The sequence below is a fragment of the Zea mays genome, chromosome 5 (assembly GCF_902167145.1).
Source record: "Zea mays cultivar B73 chromosome 5, Zm-B73-REFERENCE-NAM-5.0, whole genome shotgun sequence".
NCBI lineage: Eukaryota > Viridiplantae > Streptophyta > Magnoliopsida > Poales > Poaceae > Zea > Zea mays.
In genome coordinates, this window is record NC_050100.1 from 77883355 (window position 1) to 77905728 (window position 22374).

Sequence of the window (22374 nt, forward strand, 5' to 3'; positions counted from 1 at the left end):
ATCCCACGAGGGATGTGGGCACTTTGAAGTCTTCGACCGATCGAACGAAGACTTAGAGCGCGGAATCTTCCAGGTTGAGGACCCGGTGCTGAAGCGGTCGGCTGGGGCACTTTACGGTAGGATGTGGGGCCCTCACGGTTGTGAGACTGTCTGGGAGAGGTCCGACTAGGTGATGGAGCAGGTATGGAGTATATGTGTATATTTGTGATTGTATATGTGGGGTATATGCGTGTATTTGTGTGGTGTTTGCTGAATGAGTATGCTAACTCTGTAGATGGCGCATGATGAGGAGGTCGAAGACCTCAGGGACCTGGATAGCACACTGCCCAAGGAGTTGGGTGCGAAGGAGGGGACTAGGGGGAGCTGGCGCCGCCATCTGATGTTGGCGAGGGCCCCTTGGTGACCCCCGCGCCGACCTGCGCTGGCGAGAACCCCGTGCCAGCCGCTGCGCCAACTCGTGGGGACACTTCGGTGGTGGCGGGCAAACCAGCTGCTGAAGACCCTGCGTTGTCGGCCGGCCCTTCGCAGGTGGCGGGATAGAGGCTAGGGCTAGTGGGTGTAAGATTTTGTTTTTTGTGATACTGAAACTCGGTTGCTGCGTAGTTCCAACGTATGGGCCTGTGCAAGCAATCGCTGCTGACGATACAAATTTTGTGGCGGCCGCAACCGTAGTGCCTGTCAATGATAATTTATCTGGTTCTGGATCTGGGTGTTTTTCGTCTGATGGTGAATCTGGGAGTCCGTTCTCCTGGACCGAAGAGTCTTCGTATGAAAACTTCCTAGTGCGAGGACCAAGTGCCGGCAACGAAGGGTGGTGTCGAAGCACACTGTGGGCGAGGTTTCACGAAGTGGTAGGCGTTGTCAGATGGGGATGGAGCGGGACCGTCTTCGAGTAGACCGGTTTGGTAAACGAGAGCTATTGTCTTTGTCGGTTGGGACGAGCATTGGAGAGGGGGATCTGTGGAATCTTTTTGAGGGTGAGGAATTGAAAATAATGTTGTTTAATTATATGGAGGCGGGCATCATCCCGAAGGTTGAGCCAATGTAGTATATGGGGTGCCCTCGCTGAGTGTATGTAACTGCAATTTGTATTGTAATGTGGCCTGTTGGCCGTTTTCGCGCACTTATGCTAATCCGGCTGCACCCTTAGGCGACTTTTGCACGTAGTGTCTTTTTAATAAAAGACTTCGGATGACACACTTGTTGTGCTATTCCGGCTACACCTTTAGGCGACTTTTGCACGGAATGTCCTTTTAATAAAAGACTTCGAATGGCACACTTGTTGTGCTATTCCGGCTGCACCCTTAGGCGGCTTTTGCACGGAATGTCTTTTTAATAAAAGACTTCGAATGACACACTTGTTGTGTTGTTCCGGCTGCACCCTTAGGCGGCTTTTGCGGGGAGTGTCGCACGCAAGGGTAGTCTACACTACCTATCGTGGTGACTTTGAATTGGTCTAATGCCGAAGACCGTGAAGCGGTCTTTTTCGACATGCTGCATCTGAGTTTTTGTTTTTGTGGGGGCTTTTGCTGGTGTATTACATGGCTTCGCCTCGTTAAAAACCTCACCCCCTGGGAGGAAAAGAGTACGGGCCAGAACAACATTGTTTGCTGAATTACAAAGGCGCGTGGGCCCTGATGGTGAAACAAAAAAATTTCAGAGATTGTCAATGTTTCAAGAGTGCTCTAAGTCTTCGCTGGAAGGCGTTACCAGCATGTACGCGCTGGGGGAGGCCTTCGACTTGACGACGAATGGACCCTCCCATTTTGGCTCCATCTTGCCCTGTGATTTTGTCTAGGTGGTCCGGATGAGTACAAGGTCTCCTTTGTTGAACTCTCTTGGGACAACCGCGTTGTCGTGCCTGGCCTTGGTTTGAGCCTGATAATTGTTGAGGGCCTGTAGGGCGAGGACGTGGTCTCTGTCGATGAGATCTTTGGATGTTGGTTCGTCGACATCGGGAACTGCTGATGTGTTTGTCCGAGGCGACCCATGCTTTATTTCTTGTGGCGTCATGGCCTCGGATCCATATAATAGACGAAATGGTGTGAATCCGGTTGCCCATCATTCTGCCGTGTTTAGGGCCCAGACCACTTCAGGTAGTTGGTCGGCCCATTTGCCCTTTTTGTCGTTGAGAAGTCTTTTCTTGATGGCAGTGAAGATCTTGTCATTGGCGCGCTTGACGATGCCGTTGGATTGCTGGTGGTATACTGAGGCGAAGACAGGCTTGGTGCCGATGGAGGAGTAGAAATCCCTGAAGTCTTGGCTGTCAAACTGTTTGTCGTTGTCGACTGTGAGTTCAGACGGGACTCCGAATCGGTAGACAATATTTTGCCAGAAGAACTTTTGGGCGATCTTCGATGTTATTGTGGATGCTGCTCTAGCCTAGATCTACTTGGTGAAGTACTCGATGGCAACGAAGGCGAATTTGAGGTTCCCTTGAGCCGTATGCAGCGGTCCGACAATATCCAGCCCCCAGCGTTGAAGTGACCATGTGTGGGCGATTAGCTTGGTGAATTGCGAAGGGTTGCTCGAGCGAGGAGGAAACTTTTGGCATGCTTCACAAGATCTCATGACTCGATTCGCAGTACAGATTATTGCGGGCCAGTAAAATCCTTGACGGATCACCTTGGCAGCGAGGGCCCTGGGTCCTGAGTGGGAGCTGCAAGTTCCGCTGTGGACTTCAGGAAGGATTTGAATGCCTTTGGTTTCGGTCACGCACTTCAGCATGGGCTGGCTGATCCCCTTCTTGTACAACTGGCCCCCGACTAGTGCGAAGTCCCACCTTCGGTGGTTGAGGCGTTTGGCCTCATTGATGTCACTTGGGTGGTAATGTCCTTGCAAATACAGAGTTATTGGGGCCCGCCAATCCTCAGTCATGATGAGGTTGACAATGCGATAGCCTTCGGCGTTGTTGGTTATTTGTAAGCCTTCTGGATTGCGAACAGTTGGTGTGCCGATGACGTGGTAGAACACGTCAGAGGGCAAGGCCTCGCCTTTGGCTGCTGCCTTAGCCAACGCGTCGGCCTCTTCATTCCTAGCGCGGTCCACATGCTGTAGGGTGAAGCCCTTGAATTGTTTCCCAAGACTGCAGACGGTTGTGAGATATTGCATGAGGGCAAGGTCTTTTGCTGAGTATTCTTTTTCGACCTGGCCGGCGACTACTACTTGGAATCTGTCCTGACTATGCATGTGGTGACACCGAGTGCTCGCAGTTTGCGAAGGCCCAGGCTGACGGCTTCGTATTCTGCTATATTGTTGGTGCATCTGTCGGACTCCAAAGCGAAGCTAAGGCGTGTTGCGTATCTGTACTTGATGCCTGTGGTTGACGTGATAATTGTCGCTGCGCCTGCCCCCGCATGGCACCACGCGTCGTCGCAGTGGATGGTCCACACCTTCTCTGGAGGCTCTTCTTGCTGCCATGTTGGCCCTGTCCAGTCCATGATGAAGTCTGCCAGGACCTGCGACTTGATCGATGTCCTGGGTTCAAAGGTGATGTGGTACCCAGAGAGTTCGGCTGCCCATTTGGCAATGCGGACGGATGCCTCCGGGTTTCTGAACAGTTCTCCCAGACCCCTGTCTGAGGTGACCCGCACCTTGAACGCCTCGAAGTAGTGGCGCAACTTGCGCGATGCCATGACAACTGCGTATGAAATTTTTTTCTAGTTCGGTCATGTTGCATTTGGAGGCCATGAGGACTTCGGAGACGTAGTAGACTGGGCATTGCCGGGTCGTGCCATCTCTGTCTTGTTCCTGGACTAGTGCTGCGCTGACTATACATGGCGAGGCTGCAATGTAGAGTAGCAGAGGCAGCGAGGGGTCGGGGCTAGCAAGAGTTGTCAAGTCTGACAGGTGTTTCTTGAGTGACTCGAAGGCTGCCGCCTGCTCTGGTCCCCACACGAAGTTTTTTGCGCCGCGCAGTGTCTTGAGGAAGGGTAGACTTCACTCTACGGACTTGGAAATGAATCTGTTCAAGGCGGCCAATCTGCCTGCCAGTCGCTGGACATCCCTGGTTGTCTGCGAGGGTGTCATGTTGATGATTGCTTGAATCTTGGTTGGGTTGGCCTCGATCCCACGGTGAGACACCAGGTAGCCAAGTATTTTGCCCTGTCGAACTTCGAAGACGCACTTCTCGGGGTTGAGGCGAAGTCGTGCGTCCCGCATATTAGTGAACATCTCTGCAAGGTCAGCCAGGTGATCTTCTTTATTTTTGCTTGTGACAACGATGTCGTCCACGTATGTGAAAATGTTGCAGCCCACTTGGCTTTCGAGCACCGTCTTGGTGAGGCGAGAGAAGGTTGACCCGGCATTCTTGAGTCCCTCTGGCATCCTGATGAAGCAGTACGTGCTGAAGGGTGTGATGAAGCTAGTGCTGGCCTTATCTTCCTCTTTCATGTATATCTGGTGATAGCCAGAGAAGCAGTCGAGAAGGGACATGACTTCGCATTCGGCTGCGCTATCGACAATTTTGTCGATCCGTGGCAGCGGGAAATTGTCCTTGGGACAGGCCTTATTGAGGCTGGTGAAGTCGATGCACATGCGCCACTTGCCGCTTTTCTTTTGTACCATGACCACATTGGCGAGCCATGTAGGGTAGGCGATTGGTTCGATGAAGTTGGCTTCCAGCAGGCGGCGCACCTCGGCTTTGGCGGCTTCTGTCTTTTCGTCGGACATTTTGCGCAGTCACTGCTTTTTTGGGCGCACCGAAGGGTCCATGCCTAGATCGTGCTCAATGATGGAGCGGCTGACTCCAACCAGGTCGAGGGCGGACCAAGCGAAGATGTCCTTGTTTCGGGAGAGGTAGGAGATGAGTTTCTCCTCGTCTCACGAGGTCAGGTCTTCGCTTATCATGACCGTTTGCTTGGGCATCGCCGGATCGAGGGGTACTGTCTTCGTTTCGTCGTTGCTCTGTAGTTGCGCCTTTACTTTTTCATCGGCGGCTAGGCGGGTCACTTTGGAGACTTCGCATTGTGTTGTAAGGCAGTGTACGTTCCATTGGCCTGGAACGAAGTCTCTCTCAATATTGCGCGCAGTCTGCTGGTTACCATAAACTGTTATCACGCCTTGCGGACCCGGAATTTTCATGCAGAGGTACAGTCCATGAATGGCCGCTTCAAATTTATTGATGGAGCCCCGACCCATTATAGCGTTGTAGGAGTAAACCATGTCGACAATGTCGAAGGTGACCTGCTCACTTCGTGCATTGGGTGCTACGCCGAATGACAGGGGTAATTCTATCTTGCCGACGGGGAAGGTGCCCTTGCCGTCGAAGCCATATAGGGGGTTGTTCGAAGGCTTGAGTAAGTTGTGGCTGATACCCATGCGGTCGAAGGCGTGCAGGAAGAAGATGTCCGCTTGGTTGTCGTTGTCAACTAGGACTTTGTGCAGGTCCCAGCCTGCTACGCTGCAGTTGATCACCATGGCGTCGGCGTGAGGTGCGCTGCGCAGATCAAACATCTCTGGCGTCGAAGGTTAGTGGCACATGTGACCACCTCGTTTGTACCACTGGGCCGGTGAGGGCGACATGGTTGACACTCCGGTAATGATCCCTCTTCTGCCGCTTCGTCTCGAAGTCGACGCTGGACCCTCCGGTGATCATGTGGATGACTCCGCGATATGGCTGATCGGAGAAGTCTTCCTGCTTTGGTGCTTGGGGTGATTTTAGTGGTGTGGGTTCGGGTGATGCAGAGGCGGAGGCAGAGGCGGGGGTGGAACAACTTGTACTTCCTGATGGTGTTGATATATGTGGTTGGGTGGATGCTGGACGTGGCCGTTGTTGTATGGTTGTTGGTGGTGGTGGTGGTATGTGTGTGCAACAACTCTCTGGTTGTCGGCTGGTTGTGCTCGAGACATCCTGTCCTTGGCGGCCTTTGTTTTCGGGCAATCCCTTGTTGGATGTGCGCAATCCTCGTCGTGAAACATGCAGTAAAATCTGCGCGGTTGTTGCGTCCATCCCCGGCCCCGGCCTCGCGTGCCATTGTCGCGGCCCTGGGGGGGGATATTGCTGACAGCGAGCGGGGCGGGTGCTGGTTGGCTATGTTGTGCACCTGCTGTTGACTGCGGTTGTCCCGTTCGGAGTCTGACTACAAAGGCCTGGTCCAGGTTCGGCTAGACTGCGAAGGGTCCTTGGGCTTTCTCTAGGACTCGACCTTTCGCTGATGTAGCTCTTCGGATCTCGCATACTTCTCGAATAGCTGATATAGCTCTTGGAGATTTTTGGGTGGGTCCCTGATGTAGTGACTGTATAGGACGCCAGCCCGAAGGCCGCTGATGGTGTAATGTATCGCGATGTGGTCGTCGACCGATGGCAGTTGTGACTTGAGAGTCAGGAACTTGCGGTAGTACTCCCGTAGGGTTTCCTTGTCTTGCTGCTTGCAGAGTGATAGCTCGGCCAAGGCATCGGTATCGGGTCGGTACCCTTGGAAGTTGAGCAGAAACTTGTCCCGGAGTCCTTTCTAGGAGTCGATGGATAATGGCGGCAACCTGGTGTACCAGGTCAAGGCCGGACCCTCGAGGGCGATGATAAAAGATTTGGCCATTGTGGCGTCATCCCCTCTGGACGATGCGACGACGACTTGATAGCTCATAATGTATTGTGCTGGGTCGGTGCTGTTGTTGTACTTGGGGTAGGTCCCTGCCCTGAAGTTGGTGGGCCACGGTGACACTTGGAGTTGCGGAGCCAGGGGCCTTCGTTCATCATGGTAGTTGATGCCTTGGAAAGCTGTGGCGTGTGGGATGAAGGGCCCGCGCTGGGGTATGAATAAGTCTCTGGCTGGGACGCGCTGTTGGAGGGGTAGCCCGTGCTACAGATCTTGCTGGCCTTCGCTCTGCATGAGCGCGATCTCTTGCTTGAGCTCCCGAGCTCTCTGCTCCTCGTCTCGTATCATCCGGCGCACCTTGACTTGCGCGGTGACACGTTGGCGCTTGGTCTTGAGGATATCTTTCTATTTTTGGAGGTTACCGTTCTTGATGCGCAGGGCCCGTAGCTGTAGCTGTTCTTCGGCTGAGATGTCGATGACTTCGCCGTTCTCTGTTGCGTCTTTGCCCTCTGGTGGAGCGAAGCCTGGAGGTGGTGCTTGTGGTAGTCCTTCGGAGCTACAGGTGCGTAGGGTGCCTTCGGGAGTGGGGTGTTCTTGACACTGTCTCTTGCTGAGGGCTTCGTCTTTGGAGGCTTCTTTGGGGTGTTGTCCGCAAGGGCCTTGCATTTTTTTCTCAGCTAGGAGCGCTTCCTTCACTGCTTCGTCGATGGATGGGGCTGCCTTCGAACTAGCTCGCTTGGGTGCCATCGCGGGTTGTTTGTTCGTAGCACGAACGGTGGGCGCCAAATGTTGGCACTTGCTCTTTTGGGCAAGTGGATCCAACGGGAGAATGGAGAGAATGTTTGCAAAGTTCAACGGGGAATGGCAATAGCTCTGTTAATCTGGCCTCTCAAGGGCACTGTACGGGGGTATTTATAGGTACCCAAGTGTCCACTGTCCTCTGGTAAGAACGTTTATGCCCTCGGGTACCCGGACTATCCCCAGAATATCCCCACATGGGGAGGTTACAGATCGTCATTACAGAAAAGGCTATTACAGATGAGGCCCGTAACACGCTTATACGCGCGAGGCCCGTTACAGTGGGCCGAATTCCACATGGGCCTCCGAGCGTGATGAGGACGTGGGACTAGCAGACTTCGTCGGAGTCTTGCCTTCGTCTTGCAATGGAGAGGACGAAGGGAGACCGTTCGGGTGTGGTCTTCATTGGTGCAGCGAGGCGACGAAGGCATCGAGCGAAGGGTAGCGTCTTTGCCTTCGCCCCAACACTAAGCCTGCGAAGACATCGATGGAGACTGACGGACATCTTGACCTCAACAAAGGAGGTAAGTCCGTTGATCAAAAGGCATACCGGTCAATGATAGGTTCATTACTTTATCTTTGTGCTAGTAGACCGGACATTATGCTTAGTGTATGCATGTGTGATATTTCAATCCGACCCCAAGGAATGTCACCTTGCGGATGTTAAGCGAATTCTTAGGTATTTAGTTTCTATGCCTTGCTTCGGGGTCTGGTATCCAAAGGGGTCTACCTTTGACTTAATTGGATACTCAGATTCCGACTATGCGGGGTGCAAGGTAGATAGGAAGAGCACATTAGGGACGTGCCAGTTTCTAGGAAGGTCCCTGGTGTCCTGGAGCTCCAAGAAACAAACATCTGTTGCCCTATCCACCGCTGAGGCCGAGTACGTTGCCGTAGGACAATGTTGCGCGCAACTGCTTTGGATGAGGAAAACCCTCCGGGACTTTGGCAACAATCTGAGCAAAGTCCCACTCCTATGTGACAATGAGAGTGCAATCCGCTTGGCGGATAATCCTGTTGAACACAGCCGCACTAAGCACATAGACATCTGGCATCACTTCTTGGGAGACCACCAGCAAAAGGGAGATATCAACATTTACCATATTAGCACCGAGAACCAGCTAGCCGATATCTTCACCAAGCCTTTGGATGAGAAAATGTTTTGCAGGTTGCGTAGTGAGCTAAATGTCTTAGATTCGTGTAACTTGGATTGATCTAGAGCATACATGTGTTTCATGCCTTTGATCATGTTACTTTGAGTATTTACATCATTTATTGTTTATTTGGGGTGCTCAAGTTGTACAAGTCGTCCCCGGACCTCACAAGTCCGTATGCAAATTATGCACATGTTTAGGGGGAGATGAGCTACAACTTGACTCCTTTGATACTAACTTGTTTGTTTGAGTACACTTGAAGTAGTCTCGAAGGACCATTGAAAGGGAAAATGCACATGGACAACGAAAAGACTTCCACTGCACTCTGGTATAAGTGTATTTAAGTCCAAGTTTATACTAATACTCTCATTGCCTTTTTGCTCTTATTTGACATTTTGGTGAGCCGATGGGGTTAGAGGGGCCAAAAGTTATCCTGTTTTGGTGCTTAATGCCAAAGAGGGAGAAACTAAGGCCAAAGCAAATGGATCAGCCAACCACTTGTGAATTTCAAAAAGAGTAGAGTTAGAATTTGTATTTTGCACAAATGACTCTTATTGAAAAATTTGGTCTCTTATGGGGAGAATATTGATTATGGGAAAAAGGGGGAGTTTTTGGCACTTGACAAATTTTACTCTTGGAATATCTCTCTATTTGCCTAAGCAAGTGTGTTTGAATTAGAGATAGGAAAAAGAATTTGATTTGCAAAAACAAACCAAGTGGTGGCAAAGAGTGATCCAAATATGCCAAATCCTAAGTAAAGAGAATTTGGTCTTCGAATTGCGATTTTTAGTTGCTTTTGTAATGTGTTGGCATAAATCACCAAAAAGGGGGAGATTGAAAGGGAAATGTGCCCCTGGGCCATTTCTATATTTGTTTTGGTGATTGAATGCCCAACACATTGTTTTAAACTCTCATGTGCTAAGTAGGAGAAAAGTGCACATCAAAGAACAAGGTATGTTTCTAGACTTAATAAATTGTTTTTAGGTACTAACATGTTTATCTAAGTGCTAGAGACATAGCCAAGAAAAGATGAAAAGAGATAGAGAAGAAGTGGTTGTAATCAGCCAAACCAGCACCAACCTGTGGCGCACCGGACAGTGTCCGGTGCTCAGGCTGGCCCGGGGGCGAAGTCTCTGCTTTCGGGAATCGGCGGGGCGACGTGGTTAAAAATCACCGGACTGTCCGGTGGTGCACCGGACTGTCCAGTGGTTCATCAGCGCCCGCGTCCAAGTCTTCGGCGATGAACTCGTCGCTCTCGGGAAAAGGAGGAGGCGCCGCAGCTAAAAATCACTGGGCTGTCTGGTGGTGCACCAGACTGTCTGGTGAGCCAAAGGCGCTCGCGGCCAACGGTCGGCTGCGCAATCAGCGAGCGACGCGTGGCACGCGCCAATGGTCGATTGGGCACACTGGACTGTCCGGTGTGCAACGGACAGTGTCCGGTGCACCAACCGATCCTAAGGCCCAACGGTCGGCTGCGCCCGATATGGAAGGAGATCGTGCACTGGACTGTAGCTGTCTGGTGGTGCACCGGACCACTCGACAGAAGGCAAGATTTGCCTTCCAAGTTGATCTCCAACGGCTCCTAACTTCCTTGGGGCTATAAAAGGGACCCCTAGGCGCATGAAGCACTACACCAAGCATTCACTAAGCATCCTAAGACTCCCAGACTCCGCCTCCACGCATTTGATCTGTTGTGTTAGTGATTTGAGCTCCGTTTGAGTCGTGAACTCCATGTGCTGTGTTTCGAGCTCAAGTCTTGGCTTGTGTGCGTGTGTGTGCTGCTGATTTGAGTCCTGCGTGTGTTGCTCTCCCTCTCTTACTACTGCGCTTCTTGTGTGATCATCATTGTAAGGGCGAGAGGCTCCAAACTGTGGAGATTCCTCGCAAACGGGAAGAATACTCTAAAAATAAAAGACCGTGGTATTCAAGTTGATCATTGGATCACTTGAAAGGGGTTGAGTGCAACCCTCGTCCATTGGGACGCCACAACATGAAAGTAGGCAAGTGTTATACTTGGCTGAACCACGAGATAAAACAGCGTGTCTCTTGTGCTACTTTTCTCTGTGATTGTTTTGTTCGCAAGAGCTCGCCTCATAGCAACTTGATTAACTCGCACTTTTATAATCAAGTTTGTGGCTATTTAGTGTTTGATTTCACAGGATCACCTATTCACCCCCCTCTAGGTGCTCTCACTTACCCGAAAGGGGCAAGGGCAGTAGGGGAGTGGTCAGTGTAGGGAGGCCCTTGGGTTGATTTTGCTGTGATGGCGGTCCGGTGAGGGGTCCCTGCATTGAAGCTTCCTAGAAACTGTAGTGGGTTTTCTGAAGCTAGTGGAACTTTGTAAAGGCCTCATAGTGTTACCTTGCCTCGCTTCCTTGGTAGAGGTGTATGGGATTCATGACCCCTTGACAGATGGTAACATGACTTGTTGGTAAATATGTGCAACCTCTGCAGAGTGTAAAACTGGTATATCAGCCGTGCTATACGGTCATGAGCAGCTCGGACCCTCACATGATTAATTTATGGAATTAAATTCAATTTTGTCATTTGCATCGCATTGGGATTATTTACTATTACTTTTATTTACTATTACTATGGTTTGGTATTTACTTACACTTAGTAACTGCTAATAAAATTTTGACCAACTTATAAAAGTAATGCTCAGCTTCAACCTTTATTTTGTTGATCAGCCTTACACTTCACATGAACTCCCACCTTTGGCGAGTTCATGCACATTATTCCCCACAACTTGTTGAGATATGATCTTTTGTGAGCTCACTCTTGCGATATATAACCCCCCCATAGGTGAAGAGCGGGTGGTCGAAGAGGAGCCGCACATCGAGGAGTTCGACTTAATCTAGGTGGCATATTCGAGTCAGTTTTGTGACGCCAGGGAAATAATATTTAGTTTGATTTATATTTATTATTTATTTTGTAAGACTTCCGCTATGTAATAAGTACATTTATGATATTTATGACATTTATCTTTATGCACTTTGTTATTATATGTGTTGTTCTTCCTTGGCGCATATATGAGACGCACTCGGCTTTGTCCCTTAAATCCGGGTGTGACAAATGACCAACTAAATTTAATTCCATAAGTTAATCATGTGAGGGTCCGAGCCGCTCATGACCGTGAGCACGGCTGATATACCAGTTTTACACTCTCCAGAGGTTGCACATCTTTACCCACAAGTCATGTCACCCATCTGCCAAGGGGTCATGAATCCCATACACCTCTATTAAGGAAGTGAGGCAGGGTAACACTACGAGGCCTTTACAAAGTTCCACTAGCTTCAGAAAACCCACTACAGTTTCTAGGAAGCGCAATGTAGGGATCCCCCGTCTGACCGCCATCGCAGCAAAATCAACCCGAGAACCTCCACTCCCCTATTGCCCATGCCCCTTTCGTGTAAGGTAGTCCTCCACTAGCTCTCCTAATTAGTTTGCCAAGGGTGTCCCATACCACCCTTGTGGTATCACTATTTTCCCGGATGGTCGCTCCATGTTCCAATTAACATAATGATCTTGTCATGAACGGTAAATAACAAATTCGTCCAGATTTTAGATGGGTGTCTCGGATTCAAAAACATCCAGATCGACTTGCGCACGCCAGATCTGGATCCAACGTCCTAGATCAATTTCGTCGAACTGGTATCAAGGGCTAATCCTAGCCGTCCAACGGGATCTGACGGTCGCGCACTCGTCTCCCTTGCAGGCAGTTGCAGAGCGGCGGTGAATGGAGGGGCAGCGCAGCGCCGGCGACCACCCGGTTTCCGCCCTCGGCGTTCAATTCCTCGCCGTGCTAGGGTCTACTCGATGATATGAAACTGGTGAACACAGGCGAGGTTACTCACCGGCACTAGAAGCATCGACGACTAGAGCGCGGCGGAACTGGATCCCCTGCTCGATGGAGTTCCCGACGAGAAATTTCGGGAGCACAGGCGGTCGTTTCCCCGATTCGAGGGCACGTATGGCTCCCCAGTAGATCGGCGATCACCTCCGACTCGCTTTTTAGACCTTTGGCGGTGGCACGGTGCACGGCGACGGTGGCAGGTCCCGACGCACGAGGTTGCACTCGGCGGCGATGAAAGGCACGGCTGCGTGGCTATCGCAGAGCGAGGGTCAATGGGAGTAGATGGTAGCGACTAACCTCCCATATAGTAGCCGAGGCAAGGGGGTACACGGGTCGGCACGCTCCGCCCGGAAGACCCACCGCGCTCGTCGCGCGGGTTGTTGAGGCCTGTGAGAAGCGCGATGACAGGCGGGACCCAGGGGAAGTGGCACGTTCGGTGTGTAGGGCGAGGAATACGGCGACCGTTCGGTGGGGCCGCAAGGTCAGTGACCAGCGAGGTAGGCCACGCGGGAGAGATGAGTCGGGTGGGCCGAAGCAGGAAATTGGGCCCAATGCACGTTTTATTTTTCTTTCTTCCTTTTTCTTTTTATTTTCTACTTCCTTCCCTTTTTATTTGTAATTTTAAATTCGATTTCAAATTTTGTTGTGAATCTTTTGTACTCAAATTAAATGCACAATTTGAACATACCAGTATGGAAGTAATTTATTTATATATTTATTTTATATTATGTAGTATTTTCTCTTTCCCTTTCTAGGTTATTTTTCTAATTTTCTAAATTATAACTTAGGTTAAATTCCAATTTGGACATTAATATATTTCTATTAATATTGCTAGTATTAAATGCACAAACAAATAAATTCAACATGATGCATGGTTCATTTTAGGTGTCATTAGTTATTGGTTCACTTTAAATATGATTATTCCCATGTTATAATAAGTAAAGGGCACAACATATAATGAGATCAACTCTTTCTTATTATTTACAGATTGGTATTACAGGTACCTAGATTATCCCTCTGGAAAAACGCACTCATGGGAAGTTAAGACATAAACCCCCAAGGGAAGCAGCCAAGATACCTCCTAACCCGAGGCCTCTCTCTGAGAGTCTCCCACCTCAGGCAAAGCTCTGCCTCGCCTGAAGTCACCATCGCTCCGTCCGTCTCGCCTGAGCTGATCCCAGGCAGATAAGACAAAGGCGCCCGAAAAATGGTGGGGAACACTCGTATTTAATGCACATACCTACCCCACGTAGCGGCATAGGAGCACAGTGACTAACAAGACAACGGTCATGTCCGGGCAAGACAGCATGATTACACCCCCCACTACTTTACGTGCACGATGTCTACCATACTCCCAATAGGACACCTAATACGATAGGAGAAGCAAAACCTGCCCTCGAGCTTAATTCTCTACCTCGCCCGACGTTGAGTTTGGCCTTGGGCGCAATCTCCATTTCGCCCGGCGCTGAGTTCGGCCTCGGGTGATTTCTCCGCCTCGCCCGAGCTCGACCTCGGCTGTGACAGAACCTCCCAAGTCATTAGGCCCACCTACAGTTGTCCTTGTCCAACGGACCTCAGACAACCCTGCAGGTGCACCTAATCACTTGACAAGTTCGGTATCTGAATTTCTTACCTAGCCCAAGAGCGTTTCACCCGTCAAACAGACATTACAATACATCGGAGGTACGAGAATGCGGAAGCAGTTACAATAACTTACTTTATATTAAAGTAAGAAAGAGTTGTATTATTACAGACCAGAACAATATAAGAGTACTAAGTATTATTATTATTATATAACCTGGGAGGCAAAAACCCCTCCCGATAAACAGTAAAAAGTTTTTCTTAAAGGAGGACACTTCCTCCCACGGCTTCAGTCTTGATTTTCTTCTTTGGGCACCACCTTGGAACAGAAGCAAAAAAAAATGCTGCTCCTTCACCTAAAACAACATGGGACAAAGCCCTAAGTACGAAGTGTACTTTCGCAAGTCTTACCCGTCAAAATAAAAGACTCTCAAGGATATGCTGGCTTTAAGGGAGTTAAGGTAAGGCTTATCAATAATCAAAGACTCTGTTTGCAGAAATGCTTACTAATAGTGGATCCTTAAAATCTAGTTTTACTTGTCAGGTTTAGTAAAGTTACCTGCATCTAGAGTTCTTTCTACCCTAGTTCAATCACTTGACCTATACTAGCCAATTTCTTAACAACCCTTCTAAGTCCCTTGACGGTTCAAAAATCTAAGAAGAAGTCCTCGACTGGTTTTAATGAGTCACTGACATGTTTTCCTTAGCCCCCCAAACTTCTATGTCTTTTATAGTTAGGTCCTTGACCCCGGACAGCAGCAAGGACGAACACCCCCTCGTTGCGCCACGGCCATGGGATACCCGAGCACCTGTTGCTCCCTGCCCCACCAAATTCTACCCTATCTTGAGCTGTTATGGGCATCAATTTGGCTAGCACACTCCGAGAATGCTCTACCCATGCGCACAGCGGAAACCGCGACGTCGAGCCCGCGTTCCCATTCAATCACGCCCGAATTGGTCAAATGGTTGCCACGATGAGCTTCATGGGTATGCAGAGCTGCTAAAACAATACGCGAGAAGTGCAGAACCATACCAGAATGGTCCTGCCACGGAGCACGGAGAATTTGTGTTCGCCGGTGACTGAGAAGGGGGAAAACGTCATTGCGGCGAGCTCGGGTGGAATTAGGATGTCTTGTTGGGGCTATACGGTCGCAAAGGGCTACCAATTCACCGTGCACACTCAATTTGGGGAGAGGTGGAGAAGGCATTGCGAATTTTGGCTTCTACCAAGTTCACTGGTGAAATTGTGAGTGCCTCGCCGTGGTCCATGGCGCTATTTATAGCCACGGCGGTCCGGCTAACGATCAGCGGCCGCGGATTGCATTGTTCACGCATGGCTACCACGTAGAAAAGGCACAGTAAGGGGAAAACGAGGCATGGGTGACACCGCGGCGGAAGTGACCGAGCCACGGCGACCGCCGGTGGGATATCTCCGGCCACGCACGGCTAGGTTCGCGGGATGGTGCCACGTCCGAAGTTATCTCTCCACGATCGACTCCCTTCACCAGATCACTCGAGCACATCCAGTTCAACAGTGCCTCAGATCTTTATCCGCGTTCTTCAGATATTTACAGTGTTTTGATCTTCAGCGTTTTACTGAACCGACCACCTATCATCCCCACTTTCTCGTGATTCTTATTAAGAACAGGGTAACCTTCCTTAATAAAATTTGTTCCCCAAACAATAGTCTTTAAGTTTGTTATAGGGTTCATGGATCAATTCTGTATAGATTCTCAGATTTGGTGCTCTCAAATCGACTGCATTTCCTTGAGGCCATACTTTTCTGAATCCAATTTTTAGATTTGCCCACTTACTTCTGACAGCACAACTTCACACTTATTTATCTCCAATTTCTATTCAGCACCAGTGATCAGTCACTTAATCAAACTTGTTCTCCTATGATAGCTCTACAAACTTGATGTGTTGACCCTAGGAAAATTCCTCATAATTTGGAAGATACAGGGTTCTAAAGTTGGTCCTAATGAACTGATTTTCAGACTTAGCTATTGGAGCACAAATGTGGCCTTTTTGCAAATAAGCCCAAAACTTATGGTTTTATTTGCAAATCTCCAAATATGTGAACCATATGACTTAAGATACCCTACTTCCATGATTTTTGCACTTAGGTCCAAAATGTGCATACTTTTACAGATAACCCCTAGGGTTTCAGTCCAGGGTTTTCTAGGGGTCTATTTAGGGTTTTTGGTACTTCTAGGGTTTGGATATCACTTATGTTCATTAATGGTGACATTTTATGATCATTACTAATAAGTTTTGAAGTTTTCTTTTGTTTAGGCTTTATTTACTCTTCTAATCCCAGCTTAGGGTTAAGTATTGTACCCTAGGGTTTCACTTATAACATGTCCCATCAATACAACTTTGTTTAAAATTTTTGCCTATTGAATGCATTCTAAGTGTAACAATCACATGATATGCAATGCTTATGATGTTATGCACAAGTTTTAGTGGCAGTAACACCAGAGGTGTTACATCCTTTCCCCCATAAAAGAATCTCGTCCCGAGATTAAAAGTCTTAGAGCAAGTAATGGAAAAGGAAACGCGACATAGTTTTATTTCCTTATTTTTGGTACAAGGCAGGGGTGGTATGGGGTTCATTCCTCTATTACAACAAACGTACACATCTTACAATTTACACAAAGCTAAAAAGCCTGGGAAATTCTTTTCTATAAAGTCTTGAGTTTCCCAAGTAGCTTCATCTTCTGTATGTTGGTTCCATTGTATCTTGTAAAACTTGAGAGTTTTCCTTCGGGTAGTTCTGTCCTTTTGATCCAAGACTCGAATAGGATGTTATGAATATGTCAAGTCTGGTTCTAAGGCAACATCCGTTACTTCAATGGTTCGATCGGGAACCCGAAGACACTTCTTCAATTGAGACACGTGGAACACATTATGCGCAGCAGACAATGTTTTCGGTAACTGGAGTCGGTATGCCACTGGTCCATATCTTTCAAGGATAGGAAAAGGACCAATGTACCGGGGTGCAAGCTTCCCCTTTACCCCGAAACGTGATACACCCTTCATTGGTGAAACTTTCAGGTAGACATAATCCTCAACTTCAAAGTATAAGGGTTTGCGTCGCCTGTCTGCATAATTCTTCTGTCGAGCTTGGGCTTCTTTCAAATTATGAATTATTCGTCGAACCTTTTCTTCTGTTTCCTTTATCATATCAGTCCTGAAGAAACATCTTTCACCTGGTTCCGACCAGTTTAACGGAGTACGACACCGTTGTCCATACAAAGCTTCAAAGGGTGCCATTTTGATGCTCTCTTGAAAGCTATTATTGTATGACAACTCCGCTAATGGTAAACAGTCATCCCATTTTTGTGGAAATTCCAAAACACATGCTTGCAACATATCTTCAAGTATCTGATTTACCCTCTCCATCTGCCCACTGGTTTGGGGATGGTAGGCCGAACTGTGAAGCAAATTGGTACCTAGGGATTTATGAAGTGCTTCCCAAAACTTGGCTACAAATTGTGGTCCACGATCCGACACTATAGTCTTTGGAACTCCATGCAGACTAAGAATACGAGCAATATATAGGCATAGACAGCAACCGGATGATCTGTTTTGACTGGCAGAAAATGGGCTATCTTGGTAAGTCGATCAACTATAACCCAAATAGAATCATATCCTTTTGTTGTCCTAGGCAATCCCACAATAAAGTCCATGCTTATATCCTCCCATTTCCATGTGGGGATAGGCAAAGATTGCAATGGACCAGCAGTCTTCATATGTATGGCCTTGACACGTTTGCAAGTGTCACATCTTGCCACATAGCGTGCAATTTCAATCTTCATCCTCGTCCACCAATAATGTTGTTTTAGATCATGATACATCTTAGTGCTTCCGGGATGAATAGAATAGCGACTAAGATGTGCTTCATCTAAAATTTGCTGGCGGATCTCATCATTCTTGGGCACAACTATGCAGTTGTTAAACCATACAACACCTTGATCATCTCTTCTGAAGCAGTTGGCTTTACTGGCCTCCATTTTCTCATGAATGTGTTTCATACGCTCATCATTTCTTTAGGCACCAATTATCCTTTGCAGAAGAATCGACTCAAGGTTCAAGTGATTTGAAGTTCCCTGCTGAATCATTCCTAGGTTTAACTTCTCCATTTCTTGGCATAATGTAATGTCAGAAGTCTTCATTGTAAGACAATGACAGAAAGCCTTGCGACTTAACGCATCTGCCACTAAATTAGCTTTGCCTGGGTGATAGTGAATCTCCAATTCATAATCCTTTATCAGCTTGAGCCATCTCCTCTGCCTCATATTTAGCTCTGACTGGGTAAAGATGTATTTCAGACTTTTATGATCTGTATAAATATGACATATATTCCCCAGCAGATAATGACGTCATATTTTTAGGGCATGAACTACAGCAGCTAATTCCAGGTCATGAGTTGGATAATGTTCCTCATGCCGGTGCAACTGCCTTGAAGCATAAGCTATCACTCGACCCTCTTGCAATAGAACACATCCTAGACCACTGCTTGATGCGTCACAATACACATCAAAGGGCTTTTCAATGTCCGGTTGAGCTAACACCGGAGCAGTGGTCAATAATACTTTCAGCTGTTCAAAGGCTTCATTACATTTTGAAGACCAATTAAATTTGGTATCATTCTTCAATAAACTTGTGATTGGCTTCACAAGCTTGGAAAAATCTGGAATAAATCAGCGGTAATAACCAGCCAGTCCAAGGAAACTTCGGACTTGATGTACAGTGGTTGGGGGTTTCCACTCCAAAATATCCTTGACTTTGCTGGGATCCACCGCAATCTCGTTAGCAGACAACATGTGTCCCAAAAATTGGATCTCCTCCAGCCAAAATGTGCATTTACTGAATTTAGCATATAGTTGATGCTCCCTTAAGCGCGTTAATACGATCCGTAAATGCCGAGCATGTTCCTCTTCATTCTTAGAATATATCAAGATATCATCAATGAACACCACCACGAATTTATCCAACTTGGGCATGAATACCGAGTTCATAAGACATGTGAAGTGGGCAAGAGCATTTGTTAGTCCAAAAGACATAACCAGATATTCAAATAATCCATACCGCGTAGTGAATGTGGTCTTGGGTATATCTTCGGGTCGGATACGAATCTGATGGCAACCCGACCTAAGGTCAATCTTGGAAAATACCCGAGCTCCGGTAAGCTGGTCAAATAGGATGTCAATCCGGGGAAGAGGGTACTTATTCTTGATTGTGACCTCATTAAGGGGTCTATAATCCATGCACATTTGAAATGTTTGGTCCTTCTTCTTGACAAAGATGGCTGGACAACCCCAAGGTGATGAGCTTGGTTGGATGAATCCCTTTTCTAGTAGATCTTGTAATTGGGTCTTGAGTTCTGCCAACTCGTTCAGAGGCATTCGGTACGACCTTCTAGAAATAGGAGCCGTACCGGGCTTCAACTCAATCACAAATTCTACATCTCTTTCTGGAGGAAATCCAGGCAAATCTTCCGGTAAGACATCTAGGAATTCACATACTACCGGAATATCTTGGATCTCCGGTATGATGGCTTCATATACTCTGCCAATTGGTTTAGCTGGAATAGCTACAGGGATGGACAAGAGAACCTCTTCTTGGCCATAACTCAACCTGATGGTTCTCAGATCATTGTTGAGGATAGCTTTATGTTAGGCTAACCAATTCATGCCCAGAATTACATCTATATCTTGGCCTTTCAGAACAATCATATTTGTGGGAAAGTCCCATTCCGCCAATGTTATGGGCACATGGAAAGCCACTTCTTTAGTGAATATTTGTCCCCTAGGCAAATGAATTATAAACCCTTCACTTGATTCATTGTATGGAATGCAATGTTGCTCCACAAACTTCTTGCTTATGAATATATGTGAAGCGCCAGAATCAAAAAGAATAACTGCAGGGTGATTGGCCATGAGAAACGTACCCATCATAATCGGTTCTCCTTCCGGTGTCGTGGCCACTTGCGTATAATAAATCTGCCCAGTTTTCTTCATATTTTTGCCCGCTGTATTATTCGTCGGGTTTCCCTTGCCTTGAGTGGAACTCCCAGAACTCTGCTGATTATTTGATTTGTTCTGCTTGGGATATGGGCAGTCCTTGATAAAATGTTCGGACTTTCCACAATTAAAGCAGCCTGTTGAGGAGCTTGGGAGGGCGGGGAAACAAGTACCAGGGGCACCTGGATGATTTGTTGAGGTGGGGGCAGTGGCAGGACAGATAAAGACAGGTTGTTTAAAGGGATAGGAGGGTGGACGTGGTGAAGAACGATTTTGATTAAAAGGTCGGATCACCAACCTTTGTTTCTTCTCAGGCCCCTGGTTGGGCCTATCACCTCCATAGCCCTTTGATTTTCCTAGGCCTGCATATTTGGCTTCAACTGCCAGTGTCGTGCTGATAGCCCTACTGTAAGTGAGGTCGAGGCAGGTGGCCATTTTCCGCTGTAGCCGGTCATTAAGACCTCTCATGAAGCAATTTTTCTTCTTTAGATCAGTGTTGACCCGATCGATGGTGTGGCGAAACTGCCCGAATTATTCCAACTTAAGTGCCCAAATCCCGCCTCAGAGGCTAGACCACACTTAAATGGGAATAACCCGTCAATCCCTCGGATCTAGTCCGACACGGCCACTGACAGGATCAAGTACCACAAGCTCACTCGAAGGTGAGTCACAGAGCAAATACAATAAAGCATAAAACCATACATGTCACAATGTTAAATTATTACATCACCATCATCATCATCGGAGTTTTTGCAAAAGTAACCATCATTGTTCGAAGTGCAGCGGAATAAAACTAACGGTAAATAAAACAGAGAGATGGGGAAGCCTGTCCCATCACTCCTCATGCTCCTCCTCGGCCGAGGCAGGGTCCACTCAACAGTCCAACCCGGTGGCAAGGTGGACGGCCAAGTTATCCCAGCAACCATCTCCTCCAGAGAACCTGTAAAAATTATGCCACAAGCAAGGCTGAGTATACTAATACTCAGCTAGACTTACCCGGTGTAAGGAGTCTACTCCTCTACCTCTAGACATGCAGCTGTTTGGCTGTGGGGTTTGGTTGCCAAAAGCACTAGCTGAGTTTCTAAATCAAGGTTTTAACTTAGTCAAAGTTAAGTGTGACTCTCTTAAGGCTAAAAGTGAACTATCTACTCATACATGGTAGCAAGCATTATTAACAATCAACATCTTATCTCAACTCATCATACTTCCACTTATTACTCAATGCAGTACAATGGATCAAGCAGTCTCATTAGCTGCGAGAAGCAGACGATTCGAATCGAGTTTTTATCCTTGCAAGGTAAACCTAAACACACGACATGCAGGGGCACTCCGTCCCCACACATACCAACCGTCCCCATCGATTCCCCGTCAGCAGAACAGGGCTCACCGCCTTGGCGTACAATGCCTCACTGACCCCGACTGGCCGTCGTGCAGTGACCGCACTTGTACCCACCATAACTGGAATGGGAGACCTCGTCTCAGGTCGCGTGAGGGGCAAAGTCTACTGCCAGGTTCACTCAGGTACTAGGCTTACCGATTTACCATATTTCTCGGTATGTGTTTAGTACGTTCAAACGCTTGACACAGGTATCCGCACGTTAATCCTTATTCCATTTTCCATCTTGTAAACAACCAATCCCCATGGATTGTTGTCCACCAACTAGTAATCCTGACAGTGTGAAAGTGGGTACAATCAATTCCCTGATCTCGCGCGAGTGCTAGAAAAATCACTCGTCTTCTACCGAGATCCTACTTAAGCAAAGCAACTACTCGACCTGTCATACTAGTATTCATTTCAAAAGGATTCCTGAGATCATGCAACTAGGGTTTCAAACAATTCCTACACGTAAGTGCACAATCAATCCTACAATCATTAGGTGAAGTAAAATAGCATAAATAACAGGTTATGCATAAAACCGGGGCTTGCCTTCCAAAGCAGTGGCAGGCAGGTCCTCTGGTGCTGGCTCGGGTGCTGGATCTGGGGCTACCTCCTGAGCAGCTCCTTGCTCCGGCACGAGGATGTACTCTCCGTCAGCAAGATTACAGTCTATCGAAATGCAATGAACATGTATGTCATGATTATGCAAGATTTAAGATCATTAAGCTAAAGAAACTAGCCAAGAAGTAACTTAGGGTTTCTTAGTCATGCGGGGCTTCTAGTGGTACGTAGATAGACTTATTACCCTTTGGACTTAAGTTTTCCTTTAGGATAACATAGGGGATTTGCATTGCTTGATCTATCTTAGTGGACAGATTACAAAGTTTTTGGGACAACATTTATTCACATCTTTCATTTCTCTTTCCTTAATCTCCATTTAGGCTTTTAGTGTTTGTTTGAACTACAACAGGGTTTTAATAATTTCCAAAAATTCTGCAAAAATTACAGTGGGTTGTCACTGGCTATTCTAGCTTGTTCTAAG